Genomic DNA, 21,354 nt, shown 5'->3' with positions numbered 1-21,354 from the left:
ATAATAATAATAATAATAATAATGACATTTATTAAGCGCTTACTATGTGCAAAGCACTGTACTAAGCGCTGGGGGGGGTTACAAGGTGATCAGGTTGTCCCACAGGGGGCTCACAGTCTTCATCCCCATTTTACAGGTGAGGTAACTGAGGCACAGAGAAGTTAAGTGACTTGCCCAAAGTCACACAGCTGACAAGTGGTGTGAGCCCACTGTTGGGTAGGGACCGTTGCTATATGTTGCCAACTTGTACTCCCCAAGCGCTTAGTACAGTGCCCTGCACACAGTAAGTGCTCATTAAATACAATTGAATGAATGAATAATCCTCATTTTACAGATGAGGGAACTGTGCCTCGGTTCCCTCATCTGTAAAATGGGGATTAACGCTGTGAGCCCCATGTGGGACATGGACTGTGTCCAACTGGATTAGCTTGTATCTACCCCAGTGCTTGACACTTGTCCTTCCCAAGCGCTTAGTCCAGTGCTCTGCACACAGTAAGTGCTCAATAAATACGATTGAATGAATGAATGAATGAGCAGTTTACAAATACCACCAAAACAACGCAACAAAACCAAAGTCCATTCTTTTTCCCAGGAATCTTGTGAGGATAAATGAGACGTTACATGGGAAAGTGCTTTGAGTTGTTTGGAAAAAAAAGGTCTTATGTGTATCCCGCTTTATCAGAACAGCCCCACTGTTTATCTTGCTAAGAAAGTTTGCTATGGAGATTTTGGTTTATTTTCAGATGACAGAAGGTCAACTCTGCCTTCTGTTACCAGCAACATTTCAGGCCATCTCGATTCAAACGAAAGGGACAAAAAGCCATTAGAGCAGCCAGTCAGTAACTGTTTGTTGAGTGAGAATAGGGTGCTTAGCACATCTCCAGGTAGTGAGGGAACAAGGCCAATGCTCAACATTTCAGGCCATCTCTATTCAAACGAAAGGGACACAAAGCCATTAGAGCAGCCAGTCAGCAAGTGTTTGTTGAGTGAGAATAGGGTGCTTAGCACATCTCCAGGTAGTGAGGGAACAAGGCCAGTGCTCAACATTTCAGGCCATCTCTATTCAAACGAAAGGGACACAAAGCCATTAGAGCAGCCAGTCAGCAAGTGTTTGTTGAGTGAGACTAGGGTGCTTAGCACATCTCCAGGTAATGAGGGAACAAGGCCAGTGCTCAACATTTCAGGCCATTTCTATTCAAACGAAACGGACACAGAGCCATTAGAGCAGCCAGTCAACAAGTGTTTGTTGAGTGAGAATAGGGTGCTTAGCACCTCTTTTCTTTGGGACCGGTTTGGTCTCCAGAAGTAACCGTCGCTCTCACCCCCAGCCCGAGCTGGTCTCAGATCGCTTCTCCTTGGGGGCAGTCATGGAGACTCTTCCCGCTCCCCCTTTCATCATCATCATCATCAATCGTATTTATTGAGCGCTTACTGTGTGCAGAGCACTGTACTAAGCGCTTAGGAGGGAGGGCATTCCAGGCCAGGGGGATTATTGCCCCCTTTTCAGGTCTGCCCAATGTGGATTGACTTCAGCTGGCACTCTAACACTTCATAGAGGTTCAGCATCAAACCCAATGTAAGATCACTGTGGGCAGGGAACGTGTCTATCTAAACTCTGGCTATATTGGACTCTCCCAAGCACTTAATGCAGTTCTCTGCTCACAGAGAAAAATGGGGATTATTCATTCATTCATTCATTCAACAGTATTTATTGAGCGCTTACTGTGTGCAGAGCACTGGACTAAGCGCTTGGGAAGTCCAAGTCGGCAACATCTAGAGACGGTCCCCGCCCCACAGCGGGCTCACAGTCTAGAAGGGGGAGACAGACAACAAAACAAACCATATTATGACTGTGAGCCCCAGGAGGGACCGGGACTATGTCCAACCCAATTTGCTTTTTATCCATCCCAGCACTTTGTACAGTGCCTGGCACATAGTAAGCACTTAACAAATACAATTATTAATTATTATCGTAATCTTCTCAAGAATGGCAGCCATCTGGCCGAGCAAGGGGAAGAAGGGAACATAAAGTTGGCCACCCATTTTGAGGGCCTCTTCTTCCCTCCCTCCCTTTTCTCCTCCTTCCCTCCCCTTTTCCCTCCCACCTCTCCAGCTGCAACCCTCCCACACGTAAACACTTTCGTCAATATCCTAAATAGCAGCGTCCAGGCCATGCGTTCCAGAGTCAATGTTTGGTTTCCTGGCAGATGTTTTTTAGAAGAATTGAGGCATTCAGAGGGTAAGGAGAAACAGCTGCTAACTTTCCGGGAAGTTATATTTTCAAATGAGCCTGAATCAGGCGGTCTGCTCCACCCTCCTGTCTCATCAGAGTCTTGACTTCCTTTTGAAAAAAGGGAAAAATAATTATTGGAGTATTTGGTGAGCCCTTATTCCGGGCCAAGCGCCGTACTAAACCCTGGGAGAGACCCAAGGTGATCAGGTCGGTCACAGTTTCTGCCCCACCTGGGGCTCACGGTCTAAAGGGGAGACAGAACAGGCATTTATCCCCATTTTGCAGATGAGGAAATGGAGGCTGAGAGAAGTTGACAGCAGCAGGCAAGTGGCAGAGCTAGGATTAGAACACTGGTCTCCTGAATCCCAAGCCTGCGCTTTTTTTCACTAGATCACGCTATTTTTTAAGTTCCCTAATTTAGAGCTGATAAGTGGAGTCCTAAAGCCCCAGAGGAAATCACAGCCGCTTGGGTGGGGGGAAGAGAAAGCAGATCTCCTGGCCCCTATTATTTGTAGCTCACCCACAACATTACTTCTCTCACAGGCCCAATCTGCATCCTAATGTTTCTTACCCGACTGTCTCTATCTGTTGCTGAATTATACTTAAAGCGCTTAGTACTTAGAACAGTGCTTTGCACATAGTAAGCGCTTAACAAATGCCAATTATCATTATTATTATTACTCGCACTCCCCCTCATCCCCCTCTCCATTCCTGCCATCTTACCTCCTTCCCTTCCCCACAGCACCTGTATATATGTATGTATATTTGTACATATTTATTACTCTATTTTACATGCACATATCTATTCTATTTGTTTTATTTTGTTAGTACGTTTGGTTTTGTTCTCTGTCTCCCCCTTTTAGACTGTGAACCCACTGTTGGGTAGGGACTGTCTCTATATGTTGCCAACTTGTACTTCCCAAGCGCTTAGTACAGTGCTCTGCACATAGTAAGCAGTCAATAAATACGATTGATGATGATGATGATGTCTCCCCCTTTTAGACTGCGAACCCACTGTTGGGTAGGGACTGTCTCTAGATGTTGCCAACTTGTACTTCCCAAGAGCTTAGTACAGTGCTCTGCACACAGTAAGTGCTCAATAAATATGATTGATTGCACTGCACACAGTAAGTGCTCAATAAATACGATCTATTGAATGAATGAATGACCTCCTTTTCAATCAAGCAAAATGGAGATTTATGCATCATCTTGCCTTTTATATCAGGTTCTTCAGGAAGAGCCTGTGTAGACAGGATTTCACTTGTGGGTTTGTGGTTTCAAGCATGGCTTCTGACTGGTCCAAGGATCCCTCCAGGGGATTTCTTGCCTGCTTCTTGACTGGGCCCAAGGATTCCTCCAGTGGATTATGATGGTGGGTCTCTGCCACACTCCCCGCTCAGTTGCCACCTGTGCCGTGATTGGGATTGGTTTTCCAGCTGCTGGGAAAGGGTTCAAACTATGTCAGTCTCTCGGGTGGGTGGGGAGAATCGGATTGGCGGTGAGTGTCTCTGAAACAATTAACTGCACCTGTTCAGCAGGTTGTCCACTACCGGGGAGTTGATGGTCAGGGCTGGTGTTGCCTTCAGCGTGATTGGGTCAAAAATGGTTATTTTTGCTCAAAACACTCTTACCAAAAATGCCCTCCTTGTGCAAGTGTCTGTCACATCATCCATCTAGAGCATCAATAGACGCCTTAATCCCCCAGCAGAGGTTAGTGGGACTTGTGTGTATTTTTAAAGATGAACATGTGGCATTCTTTGGTTGTGGCAACACGCACTAGTTATGCTATCTTATTTTTTAATGGTATCTTTTAGACTGTGAGCCCACTGTTGGGTAGGGACTGTCTCTATATGTTGCTAACTTGTACTTCCCAAGCGCTTAGTACAGTGCTCTGTACACAGTAAGCGCTCAATAAATACGATTGATTGATTGATTGATTAAGCGCTTATTATGTGCCAGACACTCTACTCAGCCCTGTGATAGATAATGATAATAATGGCATTTATGAAGCACTTATTATGTACAAAGCACTGTTCTAAGCGCTGGGGAGGTTACAAGGTGATCAGGTTGTCCCACGTGGGGCTCACAGTCTTCATCCCCATTTTACAGATGAGGTAACTGAGGCACAGAGAATAATAATATAATAATGATGGCATTTGTTAAGCGCTTACTATGTGCAAAGCACTGTTCTAAGCACTGGGAGGGATATAAGGTGATCAGGTTGTCCCACGTGGGGCTCACAATCTTAATCCCCATTTTACAGATGAGGTAACTGAGGCACAGAGAATAATAATAATAATAATGATGGCATTTGTTAAGCACTTACTATGTGCAAAGCACTGTTCTAAGCACTGGGAGGGATACAAGGTGATCAGGTTGTCCCACGTGGGGCTCACAGTCTTAATCCCCATTTTACAGATGAGGTAACTGGCACAGAGAATAATAATAATAAGGATGGCATTTGTTAAGCGCTTACTATGTGCAAAGCACTGTTCTAAGCACTGGGAGGGATACAAGGTGATCAAGTTGTCCCACGGGGGGCTCACAGTCTTCATCCCCATTCTACAGATGAGGTAACTGAGGCTCAGAGAAGTTAAGTGACTTGCCCAAGGTCACACAGCAGACATGTGGCAGAGCCGGGATTTGAACCCATTCATTCATTCAATCATATTTATTGAGCGCTTACTGTGTGCAGAGCACTGTACTAAGTGCTTGGGAAGTACAGGTTGGCAACATCTAGAGATGGTCCCTACCCAACAGTGGGCTCACAGTCTAGAAGGGGGAGACAGAGAACAAAAAAAACATATTAACAAAATAAAATAAGTAGAATAAATATGTACAAGTAAAATAAATAGAGTAATAAATACGTAAACACATACAGGTGCCGTGGGGAAGGGAAGGAGGTAAGGTGGGGGGGATGGAGCAGCGTGGCTAAGTGGAAAGAGCCCGGGCTTTGGAGTCAGAGGTCATCGGTTCAAATCCCGGCTCCACCACTTGTCAGCTGTGTGACTTTGGGCAAGCCACTTAACTTCTCTGTGCCTCAGTTCCCTCATCTGTAAAATGGGGATTAAGACTGTGAGCCCCACGTGGGACAACCTGATCACCTTGTAAACTCCTCAGTGCTTAGAACAGTGCTTTGCACATAGTAAGCGCTTAATAAATGCTATTATTATTATTATTGTTATTATTATTATTATTATTATGGAGAGGGGGAGGAGGGGAAACCATGACCTCTGACTCCAAAGCCCGTGCTCTTGCCACTGAGCCACGCTGCTAATCAGACTGGACATAGTCCCTGTCCCCCATGGGACTCACAGTCTTAATCCGTTTTACAGATGAGGTGACAGAAGCACAGAAAGGTTAAGTGATTTGCTCCAAAGTCACACAGCAGACAAGTGGTGGATGGAGGATTAGAACTCAGTTCCTTCTGACTGCAAAGCTCGTGCTCTCGCTGCCTCACTTTAGGCAAGTCTCTCTGAGGCCTGCAGATTCCTTTAGGGCTGGCCTATCTGGGTATTTTCAGTAGTCAGATTTTGGGGTCTAAATCAGAGCACTTAGTACAGTGCTCTGCACACAGTAAGTGCTCAATTAATAAGATTGAATGAATGAGTCGAATTGAGAAGCAGCTGAGTGCGAACTTGGGCAAGTCACTTGGCTTCTCTATGCCTGTCATCTCACCTGTAAAAGGGAAATTAAGACTGTGAGCCCTATGTGGGACAGGGACTGTATCCTACCTTACTTGTATTCATTCATTCAATCGTATTTATTGAGTGCTTACTGTGTGCAGAGCACTGTACTAAGCGCTTGGGAAGTCCAAGTTGGCAACATACAGAGACGGTCCCTACCCAACAGTGGGCTCACAGTCTAGAAGAACTTGTATCTTCTGCAGCCACTAGTACAGTGCCTGGCACATAGTAACCGCTTAATAAATACCATAAAAACCCTAAATTATCCAGATAATTTTCACGTGTAAAGGCAGATATTGCGAGGAAAATACTTGGACACGTATTCTTGTGCTCATCAAAAGGGGAAAAGAGAAACGATCTGGCCATTTAAGAATGCCCAGTATCACCCTTCCCCAAAAAGATGAGTTGTACATTTAATGCAAAACAGGTCGTTGGGCTACAAAAACAGATATACTTTGAATAATTATGTTCCAACCTCCACTATCTCAAGAAACCCTCCAGTTGACAGTCCCTGCAGGGCCATTTTAGGATTCTGCTGACCTAGCTGAAAAAAAACCCAACAAAATAAATCAGTTCCCTTTTGTGGTTGAAGGGGAAATCAAAACATGACTTAACCCAACTTTACCTAATAAAGCACTAGCTAACCTTTCATTTTGACCCCTTGATAGTCCTCAGCGTTTGTTTTTTTTTAAACGGTATTTGTTAAATATTTACTGAGTGCCAGGCACTGTACTAAGCGCTGGGGCAGAGGCAAGATAATCAGGATGGACACAGTCCTTGCCCTTCACAGGGCTCACATCTTATTTACCGTTTGACAGATAAGGTAACTGAGGCACAGAGGAGTTAAGTGACTTGCCCAAGGTCACACAGCAGAAAAGTGGCGGAGCCCTCATTAGACCCACCGAGAGTCCTTTGACTCCCAGCCCCAGTTAAGAGTCTGTGGTTTCTATTTTGTTCCTGTCCCTTGACTTGAATTTTCTTGCAAAGCTCTTAAGATCCGACTTTACATTTCTCCAGGTGCCAGGCGCGCATTCATTCATTCAGTTGTATTTATTGAGCACTTACTGTTTGCAGAGCGCTGTACTAAGTGCTTGGGAGAGTACAATGCAGCAATTTTCAATCTAGAACATACCCGCCTTCTTCCTAGGTAACACCACTGCTTTTTCGAAGAATGGATTCCTAAAAGGTGGGATGGTGGTGAGATATTAAATGAGCACTGGCTGATACCATCTAATATAGTCCTGCACGGAGGCCCAAATTCAGAGTTCAGTAGACCCAGTTTGGTCCAGATTGACTGTGTTCTTGGTCTGAGGAGAAAAAAACCCTCAAAATGCAGGCTCTGTCTTACGTGGACACTGCTTTCATTTTTTTAAAAAAAAAAAGAAAGAAAAAAAGGCTTGTCAGGTCTGAGGAATTAAAGTGGGTATCCTGACACTTGGGGCTGTGTATCTCAGAGTAATAATAATAATGATGGCATTTATTGAGCACTTTCTATGTGCAAAGCACTGTACTAAGAGTGCTCTGCACCACCAGTTGCTGGGCTAAATGTTGCTCCTGAAGATGATGATGGTGTTTAAACACTTACTATGTGCCAGGTACTGTACTAAATGCTATGCTGCTAACTGACCTGAGGAAGATTGGTTATTCTGGGGACTTTTTTTCCTCGGTCTAACCCGATCCAAAGCCACAGCTGAGTGGATTCAGTATCTACGGCTGGAGCGGAGCTCATTCAGGGTTCAGGAGGTAAGCTAGCTCTCTTCCTCCCTTCAAGGCCCTGCTGAGAGCTCACCTCCTCCAGGAGGCCTTCCCAGACTGAGCCCCTTCCTTCCTCTCCCCCTCGTCCCCCTCTCCATCCCCCCATCTTACCTCCTTCCCTTCCCCACAGCACCTGTATATATGTATATATGGTTGTACATATTTATTACTCTATTTATTTATTTATTTTACCTGTACATATCTATCCTATTTATTTTATTTTGTTGGTATGTTTGGTTTTGTTCTCTGTCTCCCCCTTTTAGACTGTGAGCCCACTGTTGGGTAGGGACTGTCTCTATGTGTTGCCAATTTGTACTTCCCAAGCGCTTAGTACAGTGCTCTGCACATAGTAAGCGCTCAATAAATACGATTGATGATGATGATGATGAGGTATGGAAAAGAGAGCAGACCCAATTAACTTTCTCACAGAGCTAAATCGAGTATATCCTCCCCCTCCTTTACTTGTGTTGACTGACGGGAGTCACTTTGTCCCCCTCTAGACTGTAAGGTCGTTGTGAGCAGGGAATGGGTCTGTCAGCTCTGTTAAGGGGCTTGGTACAGTGTTCTGCACACAGTGCTATAAAGATGATTGATTTATTGGTTGATACCACCCCCTGATTATTTCATTAATCCTCACCCCTCTTACACCTGGGAGGTTGCCAGAGCAGTTATTTTATCCAGGGGGTAGAAAGAAAGGTCAATGATAGATCCAGGACAACCCTGATCTTCTGACTTTTATTTACACATAAATATATCTGACATTCACACACCCTCTCGCACATATACAAATACACACACGCCCTCAGACTAACTGTGTGTAAACAGCACTCCGATAAACCTGGCTAGGGATTGGTTGCGGTTTTCAACCACATTGCCCTCTTTTATCCAGAGTAAATGGAGAAGCAGCCTGGCTGAGGGGCAAAGCACAGGTCTGGGTTCTAATTCCCAACTCCTCTACCTACTCGCCAAGTGACTCTGTGACTCAGTTTTTCCCATCTGAAAAACGGGGATTAAATATCTGTTCTCGGAGACCCGTGTGGGGCAGTGATAGTGTTTGATCTGATAGTCCTGTAGCCGCCCCAGTGCTTGGCACGTGGTGTGTGCTTAACAAATATCAATCAATTAATCATACCACAGTGATTATTATTGATAAAAATTGTGAACTAGTTGATCTACTGAAGTCTGGGGGAGAGGAGGTATTATAAAGAAGAGGAGAGGGAATTTGAAGATAGTCTTACTGAAAATCAGTGAGAGATATTTCCTTTGCCCTATGGGAGACAGATAGGTCTAATCTATCAATTAATGTTATTTGAGTGCTTATTTGGTGCGGAGCTCCAGCGCTTAGAACAGTGCTCCAGCGCTTAGAACAGTGCTTTGCACATAGTAAGCGCTTAATAAATGCCATTATTATTATTATTACTATTAAGCCCTTGGGACGGTATAATACCACAGAATTAGCTGGCACGTTCCCTGCCCATAAGGAGTTAAGAGACCTAGGGTCTAGACCCAGGTGACCAGCTGTGTGACTTCAGGAAAGTCACAAACTCTCTGGGCTTCAGTTTCCTCATCTGCAAAATGGGGTTAATAATACCTGCTTTACCCTACCTTCCAGGGATAAGGGGGGGAATAAATGTGATAACCCGTGAGAAAACACCTGGGGGAAAATACTCCCTCTCTCATTCCATTTTGGAAACAGCTAAGGAGGAGGAGATGATTGTTGCCCTATTGGTGGGGTTGCATCATGGTATCTCCCAACCCCTTTCCAGGGTCATCTCAATATCCTGGCCTCCTACTACTACTAATAATGATGGCATTTATTAAGCGCTTACTATGTGCAAAGCACTGTTCTAAGCACTGGGGAGGTTACAAGGTGATCAGGTTGTCCCACTTAACCCCCATTTTCCATATGAGGTAACTGCGGCCCAGAGAAGTTAAGTGACTTTCTCAAAGTCACACAGCTGCCAATTGGCGGAGCTGGGGTTTGAACCCATGACCTCTGACTCCAAAGCCCGGGCTCTTTCAACTGAGCCACGCTGCTTCAACTAGGTGCCAAGCACCGGACAAAGCGCTGCGATAGATACAATACAACCAGATTCATTCATTCAATCGTATTTACTGAGCGCTTACTGTGTGCAAAGCACCGTACTAAGCGCTTGGGAAGTACAAGTTAGCAACATATAGAGACGGTCCCTACCCAACAGTGGGCTCACAGTCTAGAAGATCAGAACCAGATCAGAAACCTTCCCCATCCACCGTGAAGCTTCCTATCTGACGGGGAGAGAGGACAGGTATTGGAGCCCCATTTTACAGACGAGGCACAGAGAAGGTAAGGGATTTACCCAAGGTCACCCAGCAGACAAGTGGCGGAGCCAAGATTTGAACCCGGTTCTCTGGACTCCTCAGCCTTTTCACTTGGTCAGGTGGCTTGAAAAGGGGAAAGGCCTTAATCTAGACCAGGCGTCTCTCAGCTACCCGTTTGTCATCTTCCTCTCTCACCTTCTCTGTTGCCTGGCAACTGTTCATACTGGCTCTGGGTGTGAAGGAGGAGGAGGAGGAGGAAGCCTGGGAGGTTTCTGTGGAGGGGGGAGAGGAGGGCATTAGTCACTGAGGCAGGGCCGGGGAAAGCCACAAGGGCTGGGGGGGTGTTCTCTCTGAAGTGGAGGATTTGGCGGGCATCCAGTGCCTGACTCTGGTTTGACTCGCTCCACCCTCCTGTGAGGGGGAACCATTCATTCATTCAATCGTATTTATTGAGCGCTTACTGTGTGCAGAGCACTGGACTAAGCGCTTGGGAAGGACAGGTCGGCAACATACAGAGACGGTCCCTACCCAACGGTGGGCTCACAGTCTAGAAGGGGGAGACAGAGAACAAAACATACTAACAAAATAAAATAAATAGAGTAATAAAAACGCACAAACAGATATACGTATATACAGGTGCTGTGGGGAGGGGGAGAGGAATGGGGGGGCTCAGTGTGGGAAGGCCTCCTGGAGGAGGTGAGCTCTCAGTAGGGCCTTGAAGGGAGGAAGAGAGCTAGCTTGGCGAATGGGCAGAGGGAGGGCATTCCAGGCCAGGAGGATGATGTGGGCTGAGGGTTGATGGCAGAAGGGGCAAGAACGAGGCCCAGTGAGGAGATTAGTGGCAGAGGAGCGGAGGGTGCGGGCTGGGCTGGAGAAGGAGAGAAGGGAGGTGAGGTAGGAGGGGGCGAGGGGATGGACGGCCTTGAAGCCGAGCGTGAGGAGTTCCTGCCTGAACCAGGATTGGGAGGCCCAAAGAGAAGTAGCCCTGATCTCTCAGAGAGAAGGCAGGGAAGGGGAGTCCTGAGGATTCTTCTTTATTTTAATGTCTAGCTCCCCTTCTAGACTGTAAGCTCCTTGTGGGCAGGGAACGTGTCTTCAATTCTGTGGTACTGTCCTCTCCTAAGCTCTTAATAATAATAGTGATAATAATGGCGATGGTTTTTAATAACAATAATAATGATGGCATTTATTAAGCACTTACTATGTGCAAGGTGCTGTTCTAAACGCTGGGGAGGTAACAAGGTGATCAGGTTGTCCCACGGGGGGCTCACAGTCTTCATCCCCATTTTACAGATGAGGGAACGGAGGCCCAGAGAAGTGAAGTGACTTGCCCAAAGCCACACAGCTGACAGTTGGCGGAGCCGGGATTTGAACCCATGACCTCGGACTCCAAAGAGGTTAAGCGCTTACTATGTGCCAAGCACTGTTCTAAGCGCTGGGATAATAATAATAATAATAATGATAGCATTTGTTAAGCGCTTACTATGTGCAAAGCACTGTTCTAAGCGCTGGGGAGGATACAAGGTGAGCAGGTTGCCCCCCATGGGGCTCACAGTCTTAATCCCCATTTTACATACAGATGAGGTAATTGAGGCATAGAGAAGTGAAGTGACTTGCCCAAGGTCACACAGCTGACAATTGGCAGAGCAGGGATTTGAACCCATGACCTCGGACTCCCAAGCCCGGGCTCTTTCCAGTGAACCATGCAACAAGGGAATCAGACTGTCTCACATGGGGCTCACAGTCTTAATCCCCATTGTACAGATGAGGTCACTGAGGCACGGAGAAATTAAATGACTTGCCCAAAGTCACACAGCTGACAAGTGGCAGAGGCGGGATTAGAACCCATGACCCCTGACTCCTAAACCCGTGCTCTTTCTACTAAGCCACGCTGCTTCTCAGGGTTTAGTACCGTGCACAAGCACTCAATAATAATAATAATAATGACATTTATTAAGCGCTTACTATGTGCAAAGCACTGTTCTAAGCGCTGGGGAGATTACAAGGAGATCAGGTTGCCCCACGGGGGGCTCACAGTCTTCATCCCCATTTTACAGATGAGGTAACTGAGGCCCAGAGAAGTTAAGCAACTTGCCCAAAGTCACACAGCTGGCAATTGACGGAGCCGGTATTTAATCAATCAATAAGAATCAATCAATTAATCAATCAAGAATCAATCAATCAATCAAGAATCAATCAATCAAGAATCAATCAATAAGAACTATTGATTAATTTAAGGGAACCCGCATTAAGACTGGGTGAAGCGTCTTGGAAAAATAAGTTTTCTACTCGCTTCTTAACGTGCCTCTTGCTTTCTCCATGTCGTTCTACTTCCGTACGAGACTGCTTAAGTGACTCCGTTTCCCCACTTTGGTCTTTGCCTGGTATTATACGTTTAGAGCGTGCAAAACTCTGTACTAACCGCTTGGGAAAGGACGGGGCGACAGAGTTGGTAGACACGTCCCCTGCCCGCAAGACGCTTACATTCCCGAGGGAGAGACAGGCTTGAATAATGTGCTCTGGGGCTGAGGGTGGATCCGAATGTGTAAGTGATGCGGAAGAGAGACTGGAGTTGGGGAAAAGAGGGGATTTAATCGGGGAAGGCCTCTTGGAAGAGGTGTGATTTTAATTAAGGCCTTGGAGGTGGGGAAGGTGGTGGTCTGTAGGAAGGGGAAGCAGTGTGGCTCAGTGGAAAGAGCCCGGGCTTTGGAGTCAGAGATCATGGGTTCAAATCCCGGCTCCGCCACTTTTCAGCTGTGTGATTTCGGGCAAGTCACTTCACTTCTCTGGGCCTCAGTTCCCTCATCTGTAAAATGGGGATGAAGACTGTGAGCCCCATGTAGGACAACCTGATCACCTTGTAACCTCCCCCCCATCATCATCATCAATCGTATTTATTGAGCGCTTACTATGTGCAGAGCACTGTACTAAGCGCTTGGGAAGTACAAATTGGCAACATATAGAGACAGTCCCTACCCAACAGTGGGCTCCTTCCCTTCCCCACAGCACCTGTATATATGTATATATGTTTGTACATATCTATTACTCTATTTATTTATTTATTTTACTTGTACATATCTATTCTATTTATTTTATTTTGTTAGTATGTTTGGTTTTGTTCTCCATCTCCCCCTTTTAGACTGTGAGCCCACTGTTGGGTCGGGACTGTCTCTATATGTTGCCAACTTGTACTTCCCAAGTGCTTAGTACAGTGCTGTGCACACAGTAAGCGCTCAATAAATATGATTGATTGATTTTGCACATAGTAAGTGCTTAATAAATGCCATTATTATTTTTATTATTATTAAGGGGACTGAGGTAGAAACCCAGGCACACAGGGAAAAAAAGCTCAGTGAGAAACCAGACCTTGTTTTTGTCCCTTTTTCCCCCACTCTATCTTAAATGTTATTTGTTAAGCGTTTACTACATGCCAGACGTGGTTTTAAGCCCTGGGGTAGATAGAAGCTGTGAGCTCAGTCTTCTCCTTTCGTATTTGTGAAGACGGGGAAGGAAGATGGGGTGGGGAAATGGGGAAGGGAGGAAAAAAGGAGGAGGAGTGATTTGATCTCAACTCGCAGGGTCTCTGATCCTTTTGAGTACAATTGCCAAGACTGCTCTTTTTAGGTGAGTCTTTAGTCTTTAGTCTCATTGTGCTTTTGAAGCACTCCTGCGTTTCACGGCGTGTTGCGGTTGTTGGACATCCTGATACCAGGTCACCAAGCCTGGTGGCAGAGACACCGGAGGCTCATCAGTAAAGGAAGAAGGTAAAACTTCCTTAAAAAGCGAGCATGACCTCGTAGATAGGTGTCAAAATAGTCAGAAGAAATAGAATTAAAGCTGTATGCACATCATTAACAAAATAAATAGTAAATATGTACGAGTAAAATAAATAAAGTGCCTTAGGCCAGTCACTTAACCGCTCTGTGCTTCATTCATTCATTCAATCGTATTTATTGAGCGCTTACTGTGTGCGGAGCACCGTACTAAGCGCTTGGGAAGTACAAGTTGGCAACATATAGAGATGGTCCCTACGCAACAGCGGGCTCACAGTCTAGAAGGGGGAGATGGACAACAAAACAAAACATGTAGATAGGTGTCAAAATAGTCAGAAGAAATAGAATTAAAGCTATATGCACATCATTAACAAAATAAATAGTAAACATGTACGAGTAAAATAAATAAAGTACCTTAGGCCCGTCACTTAACTGCTCTGTGCTTCATTCATTCATTCAGTCGTATTTATTGAGCGCTTACTGTATGCAGAGCACTGTACTAAGCGCTTGGGTAGTACAAGTTGGCAACATGTAGAGATGGTCCCTACCCAACAGCGGGTTCACAGTCTAGAAGCTGTGACTTGTACTTCCCAAGCGCTTAGTACAGTGCCCTGCACACAGTAAGCGCTCAATAAATATGATTGATTGATTGATTGACTTGTCAGCTGTCAGCCGTGTGACTTTGGGCAAGTCACTTTAACTTCTCTGTGCCTCAGTTATCTCCTCTGTAATATGGGGATGAAGACGCTTCAGTTTCCTCCTCTGTAAAGTGTTGACTCAATGTCTGTTCTCCCTCCTGTTTAAACTGAGCATTTTATGGGACAGTGACTGTGCCTGTCCTGATGATCTTGTTTTTACCCCAGCGCTTAGCGCACTGCTTGGCACATACTAAGCGTTTAACAGACGCTACAACGACTAACTCAGATTGATGCATTTTGCTATTTGGAAGCCGCCCTGTGAAAGGTTCTAAGAGGACAAGGTGGAAAGGACCACGATTCTTTGATTCCTGTTCCCCGTTATCCCGGATAAACCATTTGGGACAAGGATTGTGTCCGACCTTATTAACTTGTATCTACCCACAGTGCTTAGAATTTTTCTCGGCACATAGTAAGCACTAACAAATACAATAATAGTCATAATAATATTTATGATGATAATAATGATGATACTTCTACTGCTACTAATATTAAGAAGCAGTGTGATTTAGTGGAAAGAGCCCGGGCTTGGGAGTCAGAGGACCTGGGTTCCAATCCGGGCTCCGCCACTTGTCTGCTGTGTGACCTTGGGTAAGCCACTTAACTCCTCAGCACACATCTTTTTTCTCGCCTTTGGCCAGTGGGCTGGTGGTTAATTTGCAAGCCTGAAGAAATAGAGAAGATCCAGGTGTCTTTTGAAAGGGTTTGTGGGGCAGGGAATGTGTCTGTCTTGATTCTCTTGTATCTACCCCAGCGCTTAGTACAATTCTGGCATATAGTAAGCACTTATCAAATACTATAATTATTATTATGATTGGTAAAATGGTAATTACATCCCTGCCCTGCCTCTCCCTTAGCCTGTGGGCCCCATGTGGGTTATGATTATCATATACGTTGCCGAATTGTACTTTCCAAGCGCTTAGTACACTGCTCTGCATGCAGCAAGCGCTCAATAAATACGATTGAATGAATGATCTACCCAAAGCTTAGCACAGTAAGAGCTTAACAGATACCAGAGTTATTGCTATTCAGTCACTCGGAGTTTGAAGGTGTGGGACATGGAAGCGCATGTTGCCAACTTGTACTTCCCAAGCGCTTAGTACAGCTCTGCACACAGTAAGCGCTCAATAAAGACGATTGAATGAATGAATGAAGAGGGCTTTTGTAGGCCATCTAGGATGGGGCAGGTACAATTCCCGATTAATTCACTCAACACGACTGACCAGGGAATGACTCGCTGCGTCTCTCTAGTTACGAAACTCTCAGGCGAAGTGGGGCAGTGCTGTAACACGTCCTTTTAGAGAGGAGAGTCAACAGGAGCTGCTACTCCGAGTCGGTTTCATAATAACCTCCCTCCTCCACGGTCCTCCCCGCCGAATATCCGTGCCCTTGTTCATCCCTGGGAGAGGAAGCGAAAGATTCAGGTCAAGGCAACGTGGCCTAGTGGACGGACCATCTGCCCTGGAGTCAGAAGGACTGGGTCCTAATCCCGGCTCATTGCCTGCTGTGCGTGACCCTGGTCAAGTCACTTAACTTCTCTGGGGCTCAGTTTCCTCTACTTATTTATTTTTATTTTTTTAATGGCATTTGTTAAGAGCTTACTATGTGCAGAGCACTGTTCTAAGTGCTGGGGAGGTTACAAGGCGATCAGGTTTTCCCACGGGGGGCTCACTGTCTTAATCCCCGTTTTACAGATGAGGTAACTGAGGCCCAGAGATGTTAAGAGACTTGCCCAAAGTCACCCAGCTGACAAATGGTGGAGTTGGGATTTGACCCCAACTCACGGTTTTAATCCCCATTTTACAGATGAGGTAACTGAGGCCCAGAGAAGTTGAGACTTGCCCAAAGTCACACAGCTGACAAATGGTGGAGTTGGGATTTGAACCCAACTCAGAGTTTTAATCCCATTTTACAGATGAGGTAACTGAGGCCCAGAGAAGTTAAGTGACTTGCTCAAAGTCACCCAGCTGACAAATGGTGGAGTTGGGATTTGACCCCAACTCACGGTTTTAATCCCCATTTTACAGATGAGGTAACTGAGGCCCAGAGAAGTTAAGTGACTTGCCCAAAGTCACCCAGCTGACAATTGGCGGAGCCAGGATTTGAACCCGTGACCTCTGACTCCAAAGCCCGTGCTCTTTCCATTGAGCCACGCTGATCTACTGTAAAATGGGGATGAAATACTTGTTCTCCCTCTGACTTAGCCTGCGAGCCCCATGTGGGACAGGGACTATGTCTGAATTGCTTAACTTGTATCTACTCCGGCACAGTGCTGGACTCATGGTAAACTCTGAGCAAAAAACAAATCAAGAAAAAAATAATCACCCGCCATACCCCAAGTTGAGCGTGATTCACCAGAGAATTGCGACTGGAAGTGGAAGAACAGAACCCTTCAGACTCACAACCACACTGTGGAACTTCAGGAGGGTACGTGGGATGAGAGCAGCAGTCATTCATTCATTCAATCAATCAATCAATCAATCGTATTTATTGAGCGCTTACTGTGTACAGAGCACTGTACTAAGCGCTTGGGAAGTACAAGCTGGCAACATATAGGGACAGTCCCTACCCAACAGTGGGCTCACAGTCTAGAAGGGGGAGACAGACAACGAAACGAAACATATTAACAAAATAAAATAAATATGTTCAAATAAAATAAATAAATCTGTAAAATGGGGATAAATAAATCTGTAAAAAGGTCATGTCTTTGCTGCCTGGCCCAGTCCATCCGACCCCCAATTCCGGGACCCACTCAAACCAGTGATAATAATAATAATAATAATGGTATTTGTTAAGCGCTTACTATGTGCAAAGCACTGCTCTAAGTGCTGGGGAGGTCACAAGGCGATCAGGTTGTCCCACCGGGCGCTTACAGTTTTAACCCCCATTTTACAGAAGAGGGAACTGAGGCCCAGAGGAGTGAAGTGACTTGCCCGAAGTCACACAACTGACAGTTGGCAGAGCTGGGATTTGAACCCATGACCTCTGACTCCAAAGCCCAGGCTCTTTCCACTGAGCCACGCTGCTTCTCCCGATGATAACTCAAACGGGGAAAAAAAGAAATGCTTCCTAAACGAGACGTTATTTTTAGTTCAACTGAACTCTCTCGGCATCCATCACCACGGTACCTCAGTGCCTCAAATTTATGAGAACAGTCGGGGCCCGGTAGTACTGCGATCTCCGCCCGAAGGGGGGAAAAATCGAATCGATTCGCTACTTCAGAATTAGCTATAGATTTCCACCGGGAGGGGGAAAAAACAAAAAACAAAACACCGTCGATAACCTCTGAAAGTTTAATTACGTGACACGGCTTTGCTTCTCTGCTCTGAGAAGCACCAAACCTTAATTAGTCCCAGAAAAGAAATCCTACCCCGGGAGAGCGCTTACTTTGTGCAGAGCACTGTACAGTCACTGGGGAAGGGTCTCCGGCCCTTGCGTTCTTTGGGCGAGCCACAGATGTCATTATCAGAAACAGCGCTGGATACCCCTTTTATTAAGGAGGTCTTCCCTCTCCTGAATGAAGGCATGCGGACAGAGGCCGTGAGGCAGACGGTTAAGACAGTCTAAGCGACAGGGAGAACAGGTATTAATCCCCATTTTACAGATGAGGTAAGTGAGGCACAGAGAAGTTAAATAATAATAATAATAATAATAATAATGATAGCATTTGTTAAGCGCTTACTATGTGCAAAGCACTGTTCTAAGCGCCGGGGGGGATACAGTGTGATCAAGTTGTCCCACGTGGGGCTCACAGTCTTAATCCCCATTTTTACAGATAAGGTAACTGAGGTTCAGAGAAGTTAAGTGATTTGCCCAAGGTCACACAGCAGACTCGTGGTGGAGCCGGGATTCGAACCCATGACATCTGACTCCAAAGCCCAGGCTCTTTCCATTGAACCACGCTGCTTCTGACTTGCCCAGATTCACACAGCAGGCAGGTGGCAGAACTGGGATTAGAACCCAGGGCCTCTGACTCCCAAGCCCATGCGCTTTTCACTAATAATAATAATATTTTACTTGTACATATTTACTATTTATTTTGTTAGTGATGTGCATATAGCTTTCATTCTATTTGTTCTGACGATTTTGACACCCGTCTCCATGTTTTGTTTCGTTGTCTGTCTCCCCCTTCTAGACTGTGAGCCCGTTGTTGAGTAGGGACTGTCTCTGTAGTTGCCGACTTGTACTTCCCAAGCGCTTAGTACAGTGCTCTGCACACAGTAAGCGCTCAATAAATACGATTGAATGAATGAATGAATTGGAAAGAGCCCGGGCTTTTGAGTCAGAGGTCATGGGTTCAAGTCCCGGCTTCACCAATTGTCAGCTGTGTAACTTGGGCAAGTCACTTAACTTCTCTATGCCTCAGTTACCTCATCTGTAAAATGGGGATTGTCTGTGAGCCCCACGTGGGACAACCTAATCACCTTGTATCCCCCCCAGTGCTTAGAACATCATCATCATCATCATCAATCGTATTTATTGAGTGCTTACTGTGTGCAGAGCACTTACTAAGCACTTGGGAAGTACAAGTTGGTAACATATAGAGTCAGTCCCTACCCAACAGTGGGCTCACAGTCTAAAGAACAGTGCTTTGCATATAGTAAGCGCTTAATAAATGCCATCATCATCATCATTATCATCATTAATATGTTCGAAGCACTGTTCTAAGCGCTGGGGAGGTTACAAGGTGATCAGGTTGTCCCAGGTGGGGCTCACAGTCTTAATCCCCACTTTACAGATGAGATAACTGAGGCACAGAGAAGTGAAGTGACTTGCCCAAAGTCACACAGCCACCCTGCTTCTCCTTTGATGATCGATTATTGATTGACACAGCGTGGCTTAGTGGAATGAGTCGGAGGAAGTGGATTCTAATCTAATCCTCCACTTGGCTGCTGTTTGACTTTGGGCAAGTCACTTAACTTCTCTGTGCCTCAGAGGTCTAGGCTGGAGAGAGTTAAGGTCTATGGTCTTCAGCCTGTTATTCCTTTTTTAAAGCAGAAATTCTGGAGCTGGCTGCCGCCACGGCATTCCCGGAAAACCGTGCGGCTCCAAGATGAAATAATGAATGATAGAATTATCCACTCTCAATAACATCACCACCAGGAATACATGAGTCTGTGGCCCATGGATGTGGGGAATTGAAATGACTTTATCCCGGAGAGATGAAGTGCAGGCCAAATGAGATCAGCCTGCTTCTCTGGTCCGTCATTTGGTGTTATGCCACGAAGTCTTGCTGTCAGCTGGATGCTGAGGGACTGGGACTGGATACTGCCCTGGGTATTGTTGTTTTTATTTTTTATTTTTATTTTATTTCTATTTTATTATCTCAGCCTGCCTCCACTGTAGCTCGTGCTGCTGAGTTGCACGGCTTGAAAGTGGTGCCTGTGTCCACAGGGGTCTGGAAGGAGAACTCAAAGGCTGAGGAGACAGAGAGAGAGAGAAAGAGAGTGGGTGTGTTGTGTTGTGTGTGTGTCGGGTGGGGGAAGACGCTTAGTCCAGTGCTCTGCACACAGTAAGCGCTCAATAAATACGATTGAATGAATGAATGAATGAGACTCTGTCTGGTATTTTTGAGGACTATCATGTGGCCGTGATTTGGAGGTGTTAAACTTACACAACAGTTTCAGCAGTGTGACCCTGGACAAGTCAATGTACAGTTCAGTATTCCCATCTGAAAAACGGGGGCGATTAGACTTCACGGGATGCTTAGGAAGATCAAGGAATTGATTAATGGCCAAGCGATAAATGCCGTGGACATGTTGAATTCAGTCACTCGCCTTCTCCAAGGAGTGAACTATTCACCTGTAAAGGCAGCTATAAAGAGCACAGGCCTGGGTTCCGCTTTCTCTTCTCCTTCTGAGGTTTCAGCGGTGGACTCAAGAGGTCCCTGAGAGGTGAAGTTTTGTGTGCAATGGAGCTGCTCAAGTGTGTCCTCAACTGACCCCAGTCCGACCCCTTCCAGTTGGTGTGGAGAGGAAGAGCAGGGTCAGATCAGGATTGCTTGGATTTCCTTACAGGGTCGTTTCTTCCTCCTCTTCCTCGTCAGAGGCCCCTCAGTAACTTTCTCTCTATCTAACATCTTCTGGACCTCTTTGCCTGTTTGCATATTCTTCACAGTTTCTCATGGGGCGGTACCCCTTTCCATTCGTTCATTCCATCGTATTTATTGAGCGCTTACTGTGTGCAGAGCACTGGACTGAGCTCTTGGGAAGTCCAAGTTGGCAACATCTAGGGACGGTCCCTACCCAACAACGGGCTCCCAGTCTAGAAGGGGGAGACCGACAACGAAACAATATATTAACAAAATAAAATCAGTAGAATAGTAAATATGTACAAGTCAAATAGAGTAATAAATATGTACAAACATATATACAGGTGCTGTGGGGAGGGAAAGGAGGTGAGGATGAGGAGGAGGAGAGGAAAAGGGGAGCTCAGTCTGGGAAGGCCTCCTGGAGGAGGTGAGCTCTCAGGAGGGCTTTGCTTTAATATAGAGCGGTGGGGTTGGTGTCCTTTTCCTTTGAGTCTTCAACAGCCTCCTTTTTCATTAAATTCATTCATTCGTTCAATCGTACAAGTCGGCAACCCATAGAGACGGTCCCTACCCAACAGCGGGCTCACAATCTAGAAGACTCTCATCCTCACCCTAACAGTATCATGAAATCGATCCTCGTCACCATGAGAAGCGGCACGACTGCTAGGTGCTCCTCTCTGCCGACTGTTGGCGGTGTGACCTTGGGTAAGTCATTTACCTTCTCTGTGACTCTGTTCCCTCATCTGCGAAATAGGGATTCAATACCCGTTCACCTTCCTACTTAGACTGTGAGCCTCAGGCGGGACCTGATGATTTTGTATCTAGTCCAATGCTAGCTACACAGTAAAGGCTTAAAAACTACCTCAGCTATTATCAATAT

Source organism: Tachyglossus aculeatus, chromosome 24 (assembly GCF_015852505.1).
Source record: "Tachyglossus aculeatus isolate mTacAcu1 chromosome 24, mTacAcu1.pri, whole genome shotgun sequence".
In the NCBI taxonomy this organism is placed as follows: Eukaryota; Metazoa; Chordata; class Mammalia; order Monotremata; family Tachyglossidae; genus Tachyglossus; species Tachyglossus aculeatus.
Note: the sequence above shows the minus strand (reverse complement) of the source record.